General features: G+C 41.1%; 1 long non-coding RNA gene across 4 annotated transcripts in view; it reads right to left on the reverse strand.

Annotated features, from left to right (window-relative positions):
- LOC116665825 overlaps positions 1-16073 on the reverse strand; it is a 584469-nt gene that overhangs the window by 415326 nt on the left and 153070 nt on the right. For all 4 annotated transcript variants that reach the window (XR_004322543.1, XR_004322542.1, XR_004322541.1 and 1 more), the window contains one exon: positions 7000-7156. This is a non-coding gene — a long non-coding RNA (uncharacterized LOC116665825). The remainder of the gene's footprint in view (positions 1-6999; positions 7157-16073) is intronic.

Raw genomic sequence — 16073 nt, forward strand, 5'->3', positions numbered from 1 at the left:
GAGAATCTGCCCCAGGCCTCTCTCCCAGCTTCTGGGGGGTGCAAGCCATCCTTGACATTCCTTGGCCTGTAGACACATTGCTCCAACCTCCTCCTCCATCTTCACAGGGTCTTCCCTCTGGATGACTTCACATCTTTATGTCCCACAGTCCTCTTCTCATAAAGACACCAGTCACTGGATTTAGGGCCCAATGAACCCAGTATGGCCTCAACTTGCTGACATCTATGAAGACCCTATTTCCAAATAAGGCAGCATTCACAGATTGTGGGCTGAGGACTTGCACTTAGCTTTGGGAGGGACAGCAGCGAACTCACAGCACCTTGAATTCCCAAAGCTGGCTCACAACCAGTTTCCCCCAGAGTGAAACCAAGTGGAAGCAAAGCTAAGGCCAAAAGAAAAAACAGGCCCTGTTTCCTGGCAGCTCGGCTGTCTTGACGTAGCACGATTGGGCGGAAGAGCACAGACAACGTAAGTGTGACGGGCACGTGTAGGTGATTTAAAGAAGGAAAAGGCGGGGGTGGGGGGCATTCCAGGAGCTGAAAAATCCAAGTACAACTTCCTGTTGCCCTAGAAACATCACTTTCCTCATCCCAGGTGAGACCCAGATGTGAGGTGAGGCCTCCTGCCTTCGGAGATTTAATTAAACATCACCCATCACACGTTCATTCCAAAACACAGCAACTAAGAGCCTACAGCGCACGCGCTGTTCTGGGCACTGCGGACAGAGCAGTGGGGGAAAGCACCTTAACACCAGCGCTCACGTTCTAGCAAAAGGAGACCAGCGAGAAGTAAGCAAATAAGGGGAAAGGAGAGAAAGGCGTCACGCAGCGGGTGTGGAGGGAAGGGGACAAGGAGGGAGGCCACTCTGGGAAGTTCAGCTCCAGATCAGGAAGCCAGAGGCAGCGAGTGCAGGAGGCGGGAAGCAAAGTAAGAAAAGGTCTCTGGCTTGTTTCTCATTTGTTTCTTTGGGGTATGGAACTGACTCACAGACAGTGAGGTTCAGAGATGAAGATTCGGTGAGCGGGGTTCAGGATGCAGGAAAGAGCAGGCACTACTGATGGCTGAAGGTTTGGTGGGGGGGGGGGGTAGCTAGTGGTGAGGACGACCGCAAGTGGAGGCAGAGTCACAGTGGGAGCCACACCCACACGCAGGAACTGAACGTTTAGACCCGCTCCTGCTGGGGGACCTGAGTTCTCGCTTGGCTCTGCTGCCTTTCTCTCTCACTCTGCCTCCTTGTTGAAAAACGCCCTGGGAGTGGACCCAATCACAAACACCCCAAACTGTCCAAGCGGGTTGCCAAGCGAGAGCCTCTGTAGCAATTCCCAATAGTCAGGCTACACTGGGGTTTCCCACCTCAGGCCAGTTACACTCGGACTGTAATTCTTCCTGGTGGAGGCTGTCCCAGGCGTTGCAGAATGTTCAGCAGCATCCCTGGCCTCCACCCACTGGATGCCAGTGGTCCCTCATCTCCAGTCCAGCCCATTCATGTGGCCTTTAAACCACCCTGCCCCCTCCTCCCCATCCCCATCACTGCCTTCCAGAGTTGACCTGACTGGCTTCAAACAAAAAATAAACAAGCCTGAAGGGTGCTCTGAAAAATAACTCATAATTTGCTTTTCTTTACTAAAGCATCATTCCTATCTGCAGTATGCACAAAGAACGTCTTTTTTCCTTCTGAGTCAACAAAAACAAGTCAAAGTACAGAATATTTCGGAGTATTTTCTCTGGATTTAAGTCATTATTCTACTTTCAAACATTCCCTAGTGAAAAAAAAAAAAAAGATTATTTTTAAGTCAGGGGTGTGGAGGATGGGGAAAGTAGGCCAAACAATATTAAATACTAATGTATTAGAAATTTTACTGATTATAATTGTCATTACCATCATCACCATTTTTATTTTTCTGGCCTAATCATGAAAAAGTCACAATCCTCAAAAGCACAACTGCATCTAATGAGATCTAACCAGGATACGAATGTCTTCCTAGTACTTCATTTTTTGCCGTCAATCCAGTTCAAATTCCAAGATACCGCTGAATGAAGGATTCTCAAAACTCCACACTAAAGAGCAAATCAAGATTTCCATTAAAAAAGAAAAACCACATGTTCCCAGGTTTTTATCCATTTGTATACCTATAAGAAGCAGCTGCAACTTTGCATACAAGTGATTTCTTTTTACATAAATAAAATGTTTTCTGCCATTTTTAGTCACTGAAGCATTAAAAAAAAAAAAAGTGGAAGCAGTTGAAAGGACCGGCTTTAAGAAATAACTCTGTTGAATTCCTGAATGATTAGTTCTTGGTTTTTTGAAAAGTTTGTCATGCATCCTATTCCCAATTCAATTTACACTTACCCCCACAGACCTCTGTGCCTTTTAATTGCTACTCTGATTTTTTAAAATCAGTTTTATGGAGAAATACTGCTATTCTGATTTCTGATGCAAAGAGTTTTTTCTCCCAAAGATGTACCACTGCCTGAGATAAATGATTTGGGGGGGTTTTGAAAGTACGTTTAAACGTGGCATTAAGAAATCGAAACATGAAGACTATGCACGTCAAAGGCAAACGTGTCAGCAGGAGCCTGCCTTGGAGAGAGACTTGTCAGTCTTTGTATGAGCTGGATGTTGTAAAACCTGAGAAGCAGCATTGTCCTATGACTCACTCCCAAGCTGGGCTCAGTACTCCACAGGGACTGTTGAGGTGGTTTAAGAATGTGCACCAAAGAAACCCTACAGCTGGGTGCTGGAATCCTCCCCAGGCTAGCATCATGTCCTCCCCTATCCACTTCACTTCACCCTCTCCTCTTTAGCCAGAAGAGGAGCTGGTCAGGACTCCACTTACCAAGTTAAAAGGCCATTTTTGGATAAGCTTAGAACCTTTGTTATTTAACTAATGACATAAATCTATCTATACACTCAGGAAACCTTTACCCAACACAGTTGCTCCAAGTGTTCACTTTTTTAACCAGCAAGAAGCTGCAAGGAACAAGAATCTCAAACTCAGTAGGTTCAAGCAACCTGTACCACACATTTTTTGTTGCTCATTGTTCTGTACGTTGACTGGTGGTCTTCTGATCTGGGCCAGCTTGCATGGGCTGGATGACCCAGAATGGCCTCACTCCCCTGTCCGGCAGCTGGCTCAGTGTCAGATGCAGAGACAGCAAGGGGACAGCTTGGCCAAGTGTCTTGTCACCCAGTGGACTAGCCTGGGCTCTCTCGTCTGGTGGTGGCAGTGCCTGGTGCTTCCAAGAGAGCCAGCCACCATGCACAAGCATTTCCTAGAGCCTCTGCTTGCTGTATACCTGCTACTATCCCACTGACCATGTCAAGGCCAGCCAAGAGTCAATACAGGGGGTCATGACCGAGTCAATATAGGGGATCATTACCAAGGGGATGTGCTAGAAGGAGGGGAATCATTTCTGGTCATTTTTAATTTATCACATTTGTTCATTAAACAAATACAATTGGATCCTCATTATTCATAGGATTCCATATTTGTGAATTCACTTCATAATCACTAAATTTATTTATAACACCGAAAACACAGCATTTTTGTGGTCATTCACAGACATGAAAAAATTGAGTCCCCTGACCCACACGCTCCCTGCTGAGGCTGACTTTGGGAAACTAGACTCTGCCTTCTTGTTTTAGAATGAGTGTTCCTCTTGCAGTCAACTTAGTGCCACTTTTTCGCATGTTTGTGATTTTTTGTGTGTTGGTGATTCCTCTGTCTAAAATAGCCCCAAAGAGTAGCACTGTCTAGTTTCCTGAGCACAAGAAGGCTGCCATGTGCCTCATGGAGAAAACACTTATGGTAAATAAGCTTCATTCAGACAAAAAAGTCATAGTGCTGTTGGCCATGAGTTCAATGTTAATGAATCAACAATAAAAATTAACTGCATTTAATTCTTTAAATAGAAGCACACATAAAACTAGGCTACATAACAGTCAGTTGATGGACATGTTATGCCCAGAGGCTCGTAGGACTGTAACCATGTATTTACACGAGGAGCAGTGGCTCAGTGTTGGCTAATCCCGTGTCCCCATAATCTTCTAGAACAGAAGTACCGTGAGTACTGAGAATCAACTGTGTCGAATGAGCACCTGCTTTGTGCCGAGCACTGTGCCTACAACTGGAGATTTGGTGAGCTCCCGCTTCCAAGGAGCTCAAAGTCCAGTCATGCATTAATGAATGACACTTTGAAGACACAGTTTGGGGCGAATCAGGGAAGACATGGTGAGGACATGAAGTGTGGGCCAAGACCTGAAAGGTGAACAGGAGGGGTGACAGCTCAGGTCCCCAGGAAAGAAATTCTGACATGTATATCTGAGTGCTGGGATCTCTGGGGGGTCGGGCTCAGGAAAACACCTGTAAGGTGAGTAAGGGAGTGAGGGAAGCAGCATGGGGTAGAGGGGAAAGTAGCAACAAAGGGCTCAGCCAAGCCCACAGAGAGCTCTGTCCCCAGTTGTGGTAAGAGGCTAGGACTTTGTACCTCGACATTAACCAGTCATAACTCTGGGCAAGGCCTCTCCCTTCAGTTGAGGACAAACCTGGGGAAAGACTCAGCTGTCAGCTGATGACTATCCAGGAAGCTGAGGAAATAAACGCTTAAGTGGAAACTGTGAGCAGTGCCCCTTGACCTCAGCATTCCTAAAAGGAGCTAGGGATGAAGGAGAAAGGGAATGATACCAAATGCTGGGAACAGCATGTGCAAAGGCCCTGTGGTAGGAGAGGGCATGGAATGTGTGAAGAGAAGGCCCACATAGGCCTGGGGCGTGGATGGCAAGTATGAGTGTGAAACGAGATGAAGCTGAAAAGCAGGCCAGGATGAGATCACATGGGGCCTTGTGGGCCATGGTAAGAGTTTTGGTCCTCATAAAGGAAGCAATCTGCTTCGCTGAAGAGAACAGAATTGAGCAGAATTGGGAGAAGCAAGGTTGAGTCGATGTGAGAAGGCCAGATTGTGTGTACAAAGATAGCGGCTCAGGGGATGGTGAGAACTGAAAGGAGGTAGGGTCGACAAGACCTGATACTGGCATAGATGGTGAGGGCAGCTGGTTTGCCTGAATGAATGAATAGAGGTGCCTGGATCGGGGTGGAGGACTCCAAAGGAATTAAAACAGAACTCACTGTACTCAACACAGTCAACAGGGTACTTAGTTGATGCTCCCATCTCCATGTCTGGCACTCTGGTTGGAGATGAAGACGGTATAGAGGTGGTAACAGAAGCCTCTGTGGGGATGAGATTGTCCAGGAACAGAAAAGAGGAGAAGCCCTAAGACTAAGTCCCAGGAACATCCTACAGTTAAAGGCCAGGTGGGACAAGACAGAGGGAATAAAAGGACCTGAAAAAGCTGGATAAGTGGAAGGAAATAGAGGGGAAAAAGGTCACAGATGCCAAAGGAAGACATTATTTGATGGAGAGGTTGGTCCAGGGTCAAGGGCTGCTGAGGGTACAGTAGGATGAAGACTGAAAATTTTCCACTGGATTAATGACAGATAACAGAGCTGAGGTCTCCAATGTGAGAAACAAATAACTAAGCAGAAGTTTTTGGGGTTTTTTTTCCATTTGGGGAAAGATAACTCCAGGTTATCACATTGCTAAGTAACTCCTTTCCCCTCTTTTGTGTTTGGCTCTTGGAAGGAGAAGCTACAGGAATTCTTAGCACTTAAAGAAATGATGTGTATGCTTTAAAGCCAAGGAAACACTGCCTTTGATTAGCTTAGAACAGCCAGGTCTCTCTTGCTAGAAAGAAGATCGAAAGCTTGGAGAGAAATCAAATATATGAAAATTAAACAAAATTGACATGCTCTCTCAGACCTAAAGTTTACACATGGTAATATCAAATCCTAGTGAGTTTTCAGTGAGCCCTATATTCATTCATTCATTCATTCTAGACTGGCACAGCCATGTTAGAGAGCATTATAACATGTAGGAAGATTCATGAAAACAGTCCTTAAGGTAACTTCTGCCTGTATGAATTTTACCCAAGGATACAATTCAACAGAAACAGAAGAAAATAAAATAATATGCACGTGGATATTTAATGCAGATTTTCTCTTAAAGTTAATCCTGGAACACAGCATAAATGTTCAATATTTGGGAATAATTTTAATAAATATTTGTTAAGCAAAAGGATGGAAACTAAAGAATCATTAAAATGACTGCAGCATCACAGAGAAAAATGTTGAAGTGCAAATAAACATAAAACAGTAGGTTTAGTATTATCTGTATAAATTACACAAAGAAAAATGAAATCATGATGAATTAGATGGTGGGGTCATAGTTTTCCAACTGTTAAACTCATTAATATTTTTGTGTTACCTGCTTGTGTAAAATACGCAGGAGTAATGTTTGGGAAGAAGCACCAAAAGAAGAAAAACACCTTCTGAAAGGGGCTCTGATGTCAAACTAACCAGAAACAGACCATGAGCGCAGAATAAGATTATCTCAGTTCCACAATGAAGTTTTCAAGATGAATTCAAAGGAGATCTTACATCAATAATAACTTCCCCACTAACAGAAGGTAGAACGAACTCTCCAATTTGCCTAAGTGCTTGAAACATCTTTGAAACGTCATTCCATCTTTCACACATCACCAGTGCAAAAGGAACCATCCAGGTTTACTAGAGAATCCTCCATAATTAAGCAGACAGAGCCTCCTTCTCAGGTAATTATACCTGGGAGGATCTGGAGGTCCAGCTCAGGAGACCAATAAGGAAGGTTATAACTTGAGTGTTGAGACCAAACACTAGATCTGGAAGAATTTAACAGCATCCTGAGCACTTGGCCAAGACATACGAGGGCCCAGACCAGTTACCCAAGGGGTTTCTTTGCCCTCTGCCTCCCTGGTCCCTGCTGAAGAAGCAAGAGCTGGTTCTCAGATCCACTGGAACTGGGGACAAGCGCTGGCGTTCGCTGGAGTGGAGACTGAGTGCTTGGATTCCCAGAAGCCACATGGCATTCGTCCACTAAAATTAAAACGTCTGTTTCTGTTCTTACCTCACTGAATCACAGGGCTCCTTCGAGCTGCTGCAGTTGTCTTCTTGAGAAACAGGTGATCATTAAGTCCTGGCGTGGACAATCATCTTAGCTCTGGGTGTCTCGAAAAGGATATCGCTTCTTCCACTTCAGAGAAATTCAGGGAATGAGAGGTTTGCTGTTGGTCAAGAAACAGGAGAAGAAAAGACACACCATGAAGTTATTATAATGGGAACACATCTTCTGATTGCTGCTCAGTGCTCCCAGGCACAGCAAATATTCGTTATATTTAAGATGGTGTTCACAACGAACAACACCCACAGAGGGAGAGAAAGAAAAGCTGCACCAGACACTACACCAATTTCATTAATATTCCCTGCCTCCTGCAAAGAGATGATCTGGAGCTGTTTGTGTGGATGCAAAAGCCTTTGCATCTACACCGAAAATGACCAGCTGCCCTCAGAGAATTATGACTTTTGAGGACCAAGCATATAGTTCAAGAATTCAGAGTCTTTTTTTTTTTTTTTTTGGTGGGGGGACCAGAGAATTTAAAGCAATGATCATGTTCAGAGCATCTTTAAATTATCTTCTTCCCAAGCCTTTTAAGTCACACCCCTTCCCCAACCAAGAACTTATTTCCCAACAGTGGGCAGCAATGTCAGCATCTTAAATCACGGCCACAGACCAGCCAAGAGAAGGGGAATCCGTTTGCCAAAGTGTAGGTCTTGTTAAATAAATTCTTCCTTGACAGCAGAGAAAGGCCTGGCTCAGAAAATGGCTTCTCAAACATTTTAATTTAATTCATCAAGGATTTATTGAGCACCTGCTATCAGTAGCCAAGCTCTGGGAGCTGCAACTTTGAGAGAGAGGCTGAGAGACAGAGAGAGTAAGAGACAGAGAGACAGAGAGACTGAGAGGTGTATTCTCCTGCATTTGGCAGGGGAAGGGGTGGCCTATTCTGAACCCTCCAAAAGCAAATCAGTATCTTCCAGGCATTTCTCTTGATAGCCTGCCTCTCTGTCCTGTCCTGAAATGCATCCCTTTTCTCTTCTGGGCACCAATTTCTGTCTTCCATCAGCTGTGCCTCTTTCAGATGAATTTGTCCTTCTTTATCATGTCTCCAGCCCACTCCTTCTTCCCAGCACTGCCTCATTCACTTTAAAGTTCGGCCTTTTCCCCCTAAAGTCTTCTGATTCTCTAACACTCCACTCCTTTCCCATTTTGACTATGTGCCCGACCCCTGACAGTTCCCATCAGCCCTGCCTCTCGACACCCACAGGATGAGGCACACTACAGGCGGTGCAGGGCTGTGGGCCTGTGGAGGCTGCTCTGGGCAGGAAAGGTCTGAGCCATGCACTCCGGGAGCTTACAGTCATTCCAGACAGAAACACCACAAATGATATCGTAAGGCAGGAAGGGTTAAGTGAAGGCCAAGCACAGCGTTGGTCAAGGGCGTGAGTTTGCTTGGGTTTCATTGTTCACTGTGTGTGGGACCTTGAGTACCACACTCCTCCCTCAGACCTTCAGGTGCCTCACTGTGAAACAGGACATTGATCGTAAGCCTGTCAGAGGATTTTCATAAAGATGCAACTAGAGAATCTATCTAAAGGTGCCTGTCATCTAGTCATCCCACAAGAATAGTGTTAGTTACTTTGGCAATGCCCTTGCCCAAACCACCTTCAAATATTCACACACTATCAGAAAATCCACCGTATTTAGTGCAATTCTCCCTTCTACAACCCGCTCTGCAATCTGACGTACAAAATCCCTTGGTATTACACCTTCTTCCAGCCCATGACAGGAGATGCTAATAATACAGAATTCATTCGACCTAAGTCTGTTCAAGGGTCTGCTTCCAGCAGGAACTCCTCTACAAGAGGCTCTTCCTGTAGATAAGAGAAAACTCTGGACAAAATATTGGCAGACTTTGGAGAGGGGCCCGTGCAGACAGACTGTTGGGGGGCATCTGCACCTGGAAGGAGGCACTGTGCAGAGTCTGCGCCACAAGACGCAGGCTGAAGGGAAACGGCACCAGAGGTTCATGAAGAAATGGTGATGCATGTGGACTTCCTCCACGTTCTGTTCACTGTTTTCTGGTTGCTTTTCTAGTTCTCCGTTTTCTTTTTTGTCTCTTCCCTTGTGGTTTGATGATTTTCTTTAGTGCTGAGTTCCTTTCTCTTTGTTTTCTGTGTGTCTAATGTAGGGCTTTGGTTTGTGATTACCATGAGGTTTATATATATATCCACCTATAGATATAGCAGATTGTTACAAGCTGAAGTTCAAATGCATTCTAAAAGCGCTACGTTTTTCCTACCCTCGCCGTGCTTTATGTTTATGATGTTATAGTTTACATCTTTTTACTTTATGCATCCCTTAATTACTCATTTTAGTTGTAGCTGATGTTACAACTTTTGTCTTTTAACTCTCAGACTAGTTTTTTGTTGTTGGTGGTTTGTTTTGTAATTTTTTTTTAGAATCATACTAGCTTTTCAAGTATCTGACCCCACTGCCTGTATGGTATACTTGCCTTTACCATTGAAAGTTTTTCTTTCAAATATTTTATTTCTCCTCATGGCCTTTTCTTCTGAGCTTAAAGAAAACCATTTAACATTTCTTTTACAGCCAGTTTAGTGGTGATCAACTCTTTCAGTTTTTGCTCATCTTGGAAACTTTCTCTCTTCTTCATTCTGAATGATAACCTTGCCCAGTACAGCATTCTTGATTCCAAGTTTTTTCCTTTCAGCACTTTAAATTTATCATGCCACTCTCTTCCGGCCTGCAAAGTTCTTGCTCAAAAATCAGCTGATAAACTTATAGGGGTTCTCTCATAAGTGACTAGTTGCTTTTCTCTTGCCGCCTTTAAAATTCTCTCTTTAACTCTTGCCATTTTAATCGTGATTTGTCTTGGTGTGGCTATCTCTGAGATCATCTTGTTTGGGACTCTCTATGCTTCCTGGATCTGGATATCTGTTTTCTTCCCCAGGTTAGGGAAGTTTTCAGCTCCTATTTCTTTAAATACGTTTTCTGCCCCTTACTTTCTTACACCATATGCAAAAATAAGCTCAAAATGGGTTAAAGACTTGAATGTTAAGACCTAAAACCATAAAATGCCTAGAATAAAACACAGGCAGTATGCTCTTTGACACTGGTCCTAGCAATATTTTTTTTATCTGTTTCCTCAGGCAAGGGCAAGAAATCCAAAAATAAATGGGACTAAATCAAACTAAAAGGCTTTTGCACAGTGAAGGAAACCATCAATCAAACAAAAAGGCAACCCACTCAATGGGAAAAGATATTTGCAAACAATAATCTGGTAAGGGGTTACTATCCAAAATATAAAATGAACTAGTACATCTCAATATCCAAAAAAAAAAAAAAAACTATTGAAAAATGGGCAAAGGACTCAATAGACATTTTTCCAAAGAAGACTTACAGATGGCCAACAGGCACATGAAAAAAATGCTCAATGTCATTGATCATTAGGGAAATGCAAATCAAAACCACAATAAGACATCATCTCACATCTGTCAGAATGGCTACTATCAAAAAGGCAAGAAATAACAAGTGTTGGTGAAGGTGTGGGGAAAGGGGACCCTCATGCACTGCCGGTGGGAGTGTAAATTGATACAGCCACTATGGAAAACAACATAGATTCCTCAAAAAATTAAGCAGAGAACTACCATACAATATAGCAATTCCACTTCTGGGTATATATCTGAAGAAAACAAAAACACTAATTCAAAAAGATGTAAGCACCTCTACTGTCACTGCAGAATTATTTACAATAGCCAAGATACAGCAGCAACCTAAGTGACCATCAACAGATGAATGGATAAAGATATGGTACATAGGTATATGATGGAACACTACTCAGCCATAAAAAACAATGAAATCTTGCCATTTGCAACAATATGGATGAACCTAGAGGGTATTATACTAAGTGAAATAAGTCAGACAGAGAAAGACAAATACCATATGATTTCACTTACAGAAAAAAAATGAAACAAATGAACAAACAAACAAACAAACAAAACAGAAACAGACCCACAGATACAAAGAACAAACTGGTGGTCACAAGGGGAGAGGTAGGGGAGGGGTAGGTTAAATGAGTGAGGGGGACTATGCAGTGGAAACTTCCAGTTCATCACAGGGATCTAAAGCACAGCACAGGGAATATAGTTAATAATACTGTGGACAGATGGTACTAGACTTACCATGGTGATCAACTCATATATGAATGTTGGATCACCACATTGCACATCTGAAACAAATATCACATATTGAACTATGTTTCAATTGAGAAAAAGAAGAGCTTCATCTGTGGTAAGTATCTGGGAATCTGTGAAAGGCATTTCCCCCTTCGTTTCTCTATAATACACATGGGTGGTTAAAGTAGGGGTCAGCAGACTTTTTCTGTAAAGGGCCAGAAGATAGGACATATTTCAGGCTTTGCAGGCATATGGTCTCTGTTGCAACTACTAGCAGCCACAGACAGTATATAAATGGCTGTGTTTCAATAAAACTCTACTTACAAAAGCAGGTGATAGGTCAATTTTTGACCTGCTGGCCAGAGTGTGCTAACCCCTGGTTTAAAGCAAATATTATAAAACTGTATTTTGAGGTTTATAACATATGTAGTTATAATACTTATGTTCAATTGTAACATAGGGGATTGGGTGAATGTAAATGAACCCACAACAGTAGGAAGTTTTCCACATTCCACTGATCCTAAGTAGACTGTGCAAAGTTCAGGATATATATTCAAGTACCTATAAAAACTAACAGGTTCATCTAAAAAGCTGAAAGATAAATGAATATGGCATTCTAATATGCATTCAAATTTAATATATATTCAAACACCAAAAAGAAAGTAGGAAAGGCAGGAACAGAGAAACAAAGATGAAATAAATGAGACAAAAAGGAAACAAACAGTGAACCAGACCTAAATCCAATCACATCAATAATGACATCCAATGCTAACAGAATAAACACTCAACTCAAAAGGCAGAGACGGAGAGGCCAAGATGGCAGAGTAGTAGGATGCACATAGCTCACCCTCTCCACAGATACACTAAGACTCACATCTACGGACCCACTCAGCCAACCAGAGCACCTTCAGAACTCCAACAGAACATTGTCCTCTTCAAAAGACAAAGACGCCAAAAATCTGTTTTATTCCTACATTGGCATTAGATAGATAAATAAATAAGCTCCTTTAAGGACCACAATAGATAACTGATATTCCATAAGCCACAGTACCAGAGACATATGAACAAGATGAAGAAACAGAGAAACCATTCCCAATTAAAAGAACAAGAGAAATCCCCTGAAAGAATGATCAATGAAATAGACATCAATAGCCTACTAGATCAAGATTTCAAAGAAAGAGTGATCAAAGTATTGAAGGAACTAAAAGAAATAGTGTTTAGAGATATAAAACATGTCAAAAATGAAATCAAAGCTATAAAGAAGAACCGAGTAGAATTGGTAAACCCATTGGCCGAGATGAGACCAGATCTAAAGGCTGTGCAAAGCAGACTAGATAATGCAGAGGAACGAATTAGTGACCTAGAAAACAGGACAACAGAAAGCACCCAATCAGAACAACTACAAGATAAACAAATAAAAACAAATGAAAGCAACATAAGGGACCTATGGGATAACATAAAGCATGCCAATCTTCGCATAATAGGGGTCCCAGAAGGGGAAGAAAGATCAAAGGGGATTGAAAAGGTTTTTGAAGAAATCATGACTGAAAACTTCCCAAACTTAAAGAAGGAATCAGATATCCAAATACAGGAAGCTTAAAGGGTCCAAAACAGGAAGAACCCAAACAGAACCCACACCAAGACATATCATAATCAAGACGGCCAGAGTCAAGGATAAAGAAATGATCCTAAGGGCAGCAAGAGAAAAGCGAAGAGTGAGTTACAAGGGAACCCCCATAAGGCTCTCAGCTGATTTCTCTACACAAACACTACAGGCCAGAAGGGAGTGGCAAGATATATTCAAAGCCCTGAATGAAAAAAAGATGCAGCCTAGGATACTTTATACAGCAAGGCTATCCTTTAGGATAGAAGAGAGATAAAGAATTTCACAGACAAGCAAAAACTAAAAGAGTTTAGCAACACTAAACCCAGGCTAAAAGAAGTATTGAAAGGTCTACTCTAAGTAGAAAAGAAGCTGGATGCTACAGAAATGAGAAAATCATAACTGGAAAGGTGATAACTCATGAATTACAAATAAAATAAACATGAAATTGTAAAAGAAGACATTTAAATCATTAAGAGTGGGAGAGGGAAGCAAGAAAATATAGAGTATTTTTTTTCTTTCTTTCTTTCTTTAAATTTTTTGTTTTCAGTAGGATGGGTTCAAGATATAGTAATGGGCTAATAGACTTACAGAAAAGGGTAACCACAAGCCAAAAACTTACAAGGGAGCCACAAAAACTAAATAAAATCCATGATAATACAAAGGAAGATTACCAAACCACAAAAGGAAGAAGAAAGGAACAAAGAGGAAATACCAAATCAACTGCAAAGATAAGTTCAAAATGGCAATAAACACACGTCTATCATTAATTACTGTAAATGTTAATGGACTAAATCCTCCAGTCAAAAGACATAGAGTGGCAGACTGGATAATAAAGCAAGAACCTTCAATATGCTGCATACAAGAGACCCACTTTAGGGAGAAGGACACATATAGATTGAGAGCGAAAGGATGTAAAAGGATATTCCATGCAAATGGAAAAGCCAAAAAAGCAGGTGTTGCAGTACTGATTTCAGACAAAATAGACTTTAAAACAAAGGCCATAAAGAAAGATAAAGAAGGACATTTTATAATGATTAAAGGAGTGATACAAGATGAGGATATTACACTCGTTAATGTATATGCACCCAATATAGGAGCACCTAAGTACATAAAACAATTACTAACAGAGATAAAGGGGGATATTGATGGGAATAAAATCATAGTTGGAGATTTTAACACTGCATTAACATCACTAGATAGATCTTCCAGACAGAAAATAAATAAGGCAAGAGAGAAATTAAATAATACAATAGAAAAATTAGATTTGGTGGATATTTTCAGAGCATTACACCCCCAAAAAATAGGATATACATTCTTTTCAAGTGCACATGGAACATTTTCCAGGATCGATAATGTACTTGGGCACAAAAGAAACCTCAGCAATTTTAAGAAGATAGAAATTATCTCAAGCATTTTTACTGACCACAATGCCATGAAACTGGAAATCAACAACAGAGAAACAAAGGAGAAAAAAAGGAAAGCATGGAGATTAAACAATATGTTATTTAAAAAAACCAATGGGTCAATGAGGAAATCAAAGCTGAAATTAAAAAATACCTTGAGACAAATGAAAATGAAAGCACAACCAGACAAAATTTATGGGACACAGCAAAGGCAGTGCCAAGAGGGAAGTTTATAGCAATACAGGCCTTCCTCAAAAAAGAAGAACAATCTCAAATAAACAATTTAACCCACCAGATGAATGAACTAGAAAAAGAAGAACAAAAAAACCCAAAAGGCAGCAGAAGGAAGGAAATTATAAAGATTAGGGAGGAAATAAATAAAATACAGATTAAAAAGACCATAGGAAAAAAATCAATCAAACCAAAAGCTGGTTTTTTGAAAAAGTAAATAAAATCGATAAGCCTCTGGCCAAACTCACAAAGAAGAAGAAAGAGAGAGCACAAATTAGCAAAATAAGAAAGGATAATGGAGAAATTATAACAAATAAAATAGAAATACAGAATATCATACGAGAATATTATGAAAAACTATATGGAACCAAACTGGATAACCTAGAGGAGATGGACAAGTTTCTGGAAACATACTGTCCACCAAGACTGAATCAAGAAGAAACTGACCACTTGAACAAACCGATCACTAGAAATGAAATCGAAATAGCAATAAAAAACCTCCCTACAAATAAAAGTCCAGGACCAGACAGCTTCACCGGGGAATTCTACCAAACATACAAAGAAGAACTCATTCCAGTCCTTCTCAAACTCTTCCAGAAGATTGAAAAGGAGGGAATACTCCCAAACTCATTCTATGAAGTCACCATCACCCTGATACCAAAACCAGGCAAAGACACTACCAAAAAAGAGAATTATAGGCCAATATCACTGATGAACATAGATGCCAAAATCCTCACCAAAATATTAGCAAATAGAATCCAACAACACATTAAAAAGATTATACATCATGACCAAGTGGGGTTCATCCCAGGGACACAAGGGTGGTTCAACAACATATGCAAATCAATCAATGTAATACATCACATCAACAAAAGAAAGGACAAAAACCACATGATCATCTCAATCGATGCAGAAAAAGCATTTGATAAAATTCAACACCCATTTATGATTAAAAACTCTCACCAAAGTGGGTATAGAGGGGACATATATCAACATAATAAAAGCTATATATGACAAACCTACAGCCAGCATAGTACTCAACAGTGAAAAACTCAAAAGCTTCCCACTAAAATCTGGGACCAGACAAGGATGCCCACTATCACCACTCCTATTCAACATAGTCTTGGAAGTCCTAGCCACAGCAATCAGGCAAGAGAGAGAAATAAAAGGGATCCAAATTGGAAAAGAAGAGGCGGAAGTGTCACTATATGCTGATGACATGTTACTATATATAGAAAACCCTAAAAAGTCCACACAAAAACTACTAGAGCTGATCGAAGAATTCAGCAAGGTAGCAGGTTACAAGATTAACGTTCAAAAATCAGTTGATTTCTTTACACTAATGATGAATCAACAGAAAAAGAAAGTAAAGAAACAATCCCCTTTAAAATAGCACCCAAAGTAATAAAATACGTAGGAATAAATTAACCAAGGAGGTGAAAGAATTATACACAGAAAACTATAAACCATTGATGAAGGAAATTAAAGAAGACTTTAAAAAATGGAAAGATATCCCATGCTCCTGGATTGGAAGAATCAACATTGTTAAAATGGTCACACTGCCCAAGGCAATCTACAGATTTAATGCAATCCCTATCAAATTACCCAGGACATATTTCACAGAACTAGAACAAATCATGATAAAAT

Source organism: Camelus ferus, chromosome 9, assembly GCF_009834535.1.
Source record: "Camelus ferus isolate YT-003-E chromosome 9, BCGSAC_Cfer_1.0, whole genome shotgun sequence".
NCBI classification, from domain to species: domain Eukaryota; kingdom Metazoa; phylum Chordata; class Mammalia; order Artiodactyla; family Camelidae; genus Camelus; species Camelus ferus.